At 48.9% G+C, this 6,000-nt stretch overlaps 1 pseudogene; it reads left to right on the top strand.

Annotated features, from left to right (window-relative positions):
* The first annotated feature begins 4,613 nt into the window (after positions 1 to 4,613).
* Positions 4,614 to 5,534, top strand: LOC100687577 (annotated as a pseudogene).
* Positions 5,535 to 6,000: the final 466 nt, after the last annotated feature.

Raw genomic sequence — 6,000 nt, 5'->3', positions numbered from 1 at the left:
AATAAATAAATAAATAAATAAATAAATAATTTTTTATGATGGAAGAATTTCAAGAGGGCACCCCGACCGACGGGTCTCACGCTGATGATGCTGGTGGTGGCAGTGGCAGTGAAGGCAGGCCAGCATTTGTGCAGTAAAAAGTTTGGGGCAAGGAGTGGCCAGCCAGGAGACTGTAAAGGTGGAAAGGTCCTATCATAGGGAGGAGCCTCATGAAGGAACTTGGACTTCACCCCTGCAGACAGGGAGGAACCACTAGAGGAGGGTTTGAAGGGTTTGAAGCGGGGAAGGACCTGTGACCGCAGAGGATAGATTCGCGAGAGATAAGACTGGAGACAGGTAGACTGTCAGGAGGTTATTATTGCAGAGATTAGGGCCTGATGGAGGACAAGACAGGAGGAGGAGGGGAAGGGCTGGATTTGAGAGATGTTTTGGAGGGAATGGGACAGAACTTGGCCATCAAATGGCCATGTGGGTGGGGGAGATAGACAGCAAGAATGACCCCTAGGTGGTTGGATGAGGAGTGCCATCATCTGAGACGGGGAATGCAGGATGCTGAACTGGTACTGGGGAGGGTGGGGATCTTGGGGATCTTGAACTTACCCAGTGAATGATGCTGGGAGGCCCCCATGTCAAAAGTGTGCAGGAGGCACTTGGGTCTACAGCTCTGGAGTTCAGGGGAGCCCTGGGACTGGGGATATAGCTTTTGGAGAGCCACAGGCTGACTGATCTGTAATCAATCCATGCAGTGGCTGAAGCTGAGGGAAGGCATGAGACTAGGAAAGCAATGGCTGGCGTGAGGAGACAGGGTGGTGAGACAGGTGATCACACAGGGCTGAGTATTGGGGCCATTTGGGGTCCCTCCCCTTCCAGGATGTTAGCTCCTCCCAGGGTTCTGCCCGGTTCTTTCTAACGGACCCCCCACTTCTGTGCCACCACAGCACTTGGGACCCAGTAAATTTGTTACTGAACTGCATGGTGTGATAGAACAGTGAGATGACCTAGATTTCTGCCCAGTGAGACCTTGGACTATTTCCATAACCCCCCTGCCAGCCAGTTTCCTCAATGTGGAGATAGCACCTATCCTGATTGTCTTGGTATTTCTGTTTATAGGCTTAAATAAATAAACATACTAGATGTACAACTCTGCAGTTTACAACATGCTTTAATATATCTCTCATGCTTTGTAGACTCTGTGCGTGTCTGTGTGTGCATGAAACATTAATCGCCATTATTATAAAGTGGGTTGAAAGATTTCCCTTGAAATGGCTCTTAGGGCAGAACTAAAGGCCTCTTCAGGGTTCTCTCGTGGGAATTTGGCTCCCATCTCAGAGTCCTGACTCAGGCTATAAGAATTGCTGGGGCTCCCCTGTGATTAAACAAACACTTACTGGGCTCCAACTATGTGTTCCTGGCTCCCCAGGACATCCCAAGAAGCACGGCCCTGCCCCACCCTCGAGGCGCATCCCTCCTCCTTGAACCAACAGGTGGGGCAGAGCAGGGCAGGGTGAGTTGGTGGAGGCAGAGACCACCAGCACTTCACTCCACCCACAGCTCCCCGGGGTGACTCATGTGTAGCAGAAAGATGTTTGAGACTAGTTCTGTCTACCTGCTGGCCTCGGCTCAGGGTGACTGCCCCAGACAGCAGAGGAGTGTGGGCTTCCAGCAGCCGTTGGAAGGTGGCAGGTGGGGTGCTTCTGACTGTGATTCTCACAATTCTTTGCTGATTTAGCAGACGGAAAACTGGGCAAAGGGCAGCATGTGGAGGGAAGTAGAGAAGGACATAGCAGGCCTGTGCCAGCTTTGGATAGGAAAGCCCAGAGCCCCAGGGGGCTATGCAGGCAGGCGGCTTGACTATCCTGTGCTGTTGTTGTTAGCTACCTTAAGTGATAACCATGTGCCACGTGCCAGTGTAGACCTAAATGTTTTACAAGCCTTATCTAATTTGATCCTTCCAACAACCTTATTATGTGGGCACTATCATTAGCCAGATTTTAAAAGGTAAGGGAGCCAAAGCTAAGTTAAGTAACGTGGCCAAAATCACACAGCTGGTAGTTGGTGGGGCTGAGATTCAAACCCAGGCCTGTCTGGCTCTCCAGCCTGCATTCTTTGTTCTCTGTTGGATGTGGCTTCTCCCATAACCCTGCCTACCCCATTCACTCAGCCCCAGCCACCTTAGCCTGGTGGTTTCAGCTTGATTCCCACTTTCTCCCCAGTTGCTGCACCAGATACCTGGAACCCCTACTTTTGCAGTCCCTGTCCTGTTCCAAAGTTCTTTCTTACTACCCCTTATTCTGGGCAAGAACACCCATTACTTATCTTTCTACAATAGCCATAAAAAAAAAAAGGCTTACCCTGGACATTCAAATAATCCATTTCTTTTATCTTCCATATGTTTATTACTTTATGGTCTGTGTTTTCTGTGTACTTGCTCACAGCCATACAGATTGTCGGGATATGTGTGTGTGCGTGTGCACATGTGTGTATGCATGTGCATGTGTGTGTGTGGTGTACTTGCCAACTGGGCTGAAAGCCCTGGAAACTGGGGTATCTTGGTGTTTATAGTGTAGTTTCTATGTAGCTTTTCCCCAGTCTGTCTCCGTACCTAGTCTGTGAGCATCTTGTTGGCAGGGAGTACCAGCTTGTTCATCTCTGTGACCCCAGTGCCTGGATGACACCGGATGTTGAATGTCAGGCACTTAATGGATGCTCCTAAAGGAAGGAATAAGAGGGCACCTGGGTGGCTCAGTGGTTGAGCGTCTGCCTTTGGCTCAGGTCGTGATCCTGGGGTTCTCGGATCAAGTCCCACATTAGGCTCCCTGCAGGGAGCCTGCTTCTCCCGCTGCCTTATGTCTCTCTCTGTGTCTCTCATGAATAAATAAAAAATAATAATAATAAAAAAGGAAGGAATAAAAAGTGTAGCATGTACAGGCGGGCATTTAGGAATGAGTGGGGACCAGGATCACTTGGTCTGAGAGGAGGGCTGCACATTCCCCAGCTCTTTTTTGCATCCCTCCTTCCTCAGCCCAGGACTTAGAACCAGCGCCCCTGAACTGCTTGAAACTGTAATCCAATAGGACGCTGGGTCTTCTTGCCACAATAGAGCACTGAGACCCTTGGGGCTCCCTGGGTGTATTTTACTTGCCTCAGACAACAAAGATAAATTTCTGAGGATAGGCATGTTGTATGTTTGTCTGTGGAATATCATTTTTTAAAGATTATTTATTTATTTATTCATGAGAGATGCAGAGAAGGGCAGAGACATAGGCAGAGGGAGAAGCAGGCTCCCAGTGGGGAGCCTGACACAGGGAGCCCAATCTCGGTCGGGATCACAACCTGAACCAAAGGCAGACGCTCAACTACTGAGCTACCCAGGCGTCTCTGGAATATCATTCTTGAACCTAGTTTTAGGGAGGTGCATTTATTTAATTTATTTATTTTAAAGATTTTATCTATTTATTTTAGAGCAAGTGCAAACGGGGGAAGGGGAGGGCCTTGGGAGAGGGAGAGAGAAAGAATCTCAAGCTGATCCCAAATAGAGCCTTGAGCCAGACACAGGGGCCCAATCCCACGAACTCTCCCCTTGCTTGCACTTGCTGTCTCTCTCTTTTTCAAATAGGTAAAATTTATTTAGATGTCTACCTAAGCCAAAATCTAAAGTGGCTGGTTCAACTGACTGAGCCACCTGGGCACCCCCTAAGGAGGTGCATTTAAAAGTTTAAAAAAATTATAAAGCAATAAAGTGGCCTGTTTAAAAGATATTCATAGTTTATAGCCTTATCTCAAACTCCCCTCCCAATACTGCTCTTCCCAGAAATGAATCTCCTGAAGGCCAAGGGTTTGGCCTACTTCCCAGGCTGGTCCCTCTCAGAAAGATGGGCCAGAGCCTCCAAAGCTGGCACCTGATTCTGGTAGCGTTCTCCAGTGGCAGGCCACAGGTGGTTTTCAGCAAATCCTGCCCACTACAATTCTCACTGGGGCTCCTTCTCCAGTGTGCGGGTCAGAGAACAGCCTTATGCCCGCTCCCCCTAGGTCCCAGGCATCAAAAAGGCTTAGATTTTGGAGTCAAGGAGTGGGGGGATGAGTGTCTCCAGTAGGAGCCCTTCCAGTACAGATGGGATTGGTGCCATCGACCCTTGGTTACTGTACCCCAGGTTAGGGCCCATCCCACCATCCCTCCAGTTTCTTCCCAATACCTAGGCTGAGATGAGTGTTTAGTCTCTTCTGGTGTCTTCTAGACTGGTTGTCCACTCTAAGAGGACACTTTGGCTTTCAGACAAAGTGACAGATCTAGAAAGCTGTGGGCACCTTCCTGGGACAACCATGTATACTTCTTTATTTTTCTTTAAGATTTTATTTTTAAATAATCTTTACACCCAGTGTGGGACTCAAATCCACAACCCAGAGATCAAGAGTTGTATGTTCCACCAACTGAGCCAGCCAGACGCTCCAACTATGCACACTTCTTGCAGAGGCAGGAGGGCCTTGCGAAATAATTGGTTCATATAAACCCCTGGGAAGATGATAATTAAGAGGAGGCCTGCTATAGCTGAAATCACAACAGGTAAAATAGATGGGTTTTCTCTTACATTTACCTGACCCATTGAGAGTGGGACAAAGGCAATAGGAAAGATTAAGAATTTCTTAGGGTAAGTCTGGTGGATGCTGCGCCTCTCCGAGTGGAACATGAAGGTTCTCTTCACCGCCACCCTCGTCATGGGCTCCATCTTCTTCTTGCTGTTGCCAGATCCCTCCACGGCGGGCGAGAAGAAGAAGGGGCCCAAAGTCACCGTCAAGGTGTACTTCGACCTTTGAATTGGAAATGAAGGGCAGCCCCGGTGGCTCAGCGTTTAGTGCCTACCTTCAGCCCAGGGTGTGATCCTGGAGACCTGGGATTGAGTCCCATGTCGGGCTCCCTGCATGGAGCCTGCTTCTCCCTCTGCCTGTGTTTCTGCTTCTCTCTCTCTCTCAATCTCTCTCTCTCTCTCTCTCTCTGTGTGTCTCTAATAAATAAATAAAATCTTTAAAAAAAATGAATTGGGTGGTCATTGGTCTCTTTGGAAAGACTGTTCCAAAAACAGTGGATAATTTTGTGGCCTTAGCCATGGTGGGGGAGAAAGGATTTGGCTACAAAGACAGCAAATTCCATCGTGTGATCAAGGACTTCATGATCCAGAGTGGAGACTTTACCCGGGGAGATGGCGCTAGAGGAAAGAGCATCTATGGTGAATGCTTCCCTGATGAGAGCTTCAAGCTGAAACACTATGGGCCTGGCTGGGTGAGCATGGCCAATGCAGGCAAAGACACCAACGGCTCCTAGTTCTTTATCACGAGGGTTAAGACCGCCTGGCTAGATGGCAAGCACGTGGCGTTGGCAAAGTTTTGGAAGGCATGGAGGTAGTACAGAAGGTGGAGAGCACGAAAACAGACAGGACAAGCCCGTGCAGGATGTGACGATTGCAGACGGTGGCAAGATTGAGGTGGAGAAGCCCTTCGCCAACGCCAAGGAATTGCGTCCAGGGACCGCTTCCCTTTGAGCCACCATCTGTGCGGCCCTGTCGCCTTCCCACAGGTGAGGACGGCCCGCCACAGGGCACCATGCTGCAGGGTCCTGGTGCTGGCATCTGACGGAGTGGACCCCTCCCCTCACATTCCATAGGCCAGTGGCCTGGTTTTGTAACAAACTCAAACTCCTACCAATGCTGACCAATTAAAAAACAACAACAGTGGTTTAAAAAAAACAAAAAAAACAAAAAGAATCTCTTAGGATAAAGACAGGACTTCTTAACTCTCATTTGTTTTTTTGGTTTTGTTTTTTTGTTTTTTTAAAGATTTTATTTATTTATTCATGAGAGAAACAGAGAAAGAGAAGGAGACAGAGACACAGGCAGAGGGAGAAGCAGGCTCCATGCAGGGAGCCCGACGTGGGACTCAATCCCGGGTCTCCAGGATCAGGCCCTGGGCTGAAGGCAGCGCTAAACCGCTGAGCCAAAGACAGGACTT

This window comes from Canis lupus, chromosome 9, assembly GCF_011100685.1.
Source record: "Canis lupus familiaris isolate Mischka breed German Shepherd chromosome 9, alternate assembly UU_Cfam_GSD_1.0, whole genome shotgun sequence".
NCBI classification, from domain to species: domain Eukaryota; kingdom Metazoa; phylum Chordata; class Mammalia; order Carnivora; family Canidae; genus Canis; species Canis lupus.
This window is presented reverse-complemented; position numbering and strand designations above follow the sequence as displayed.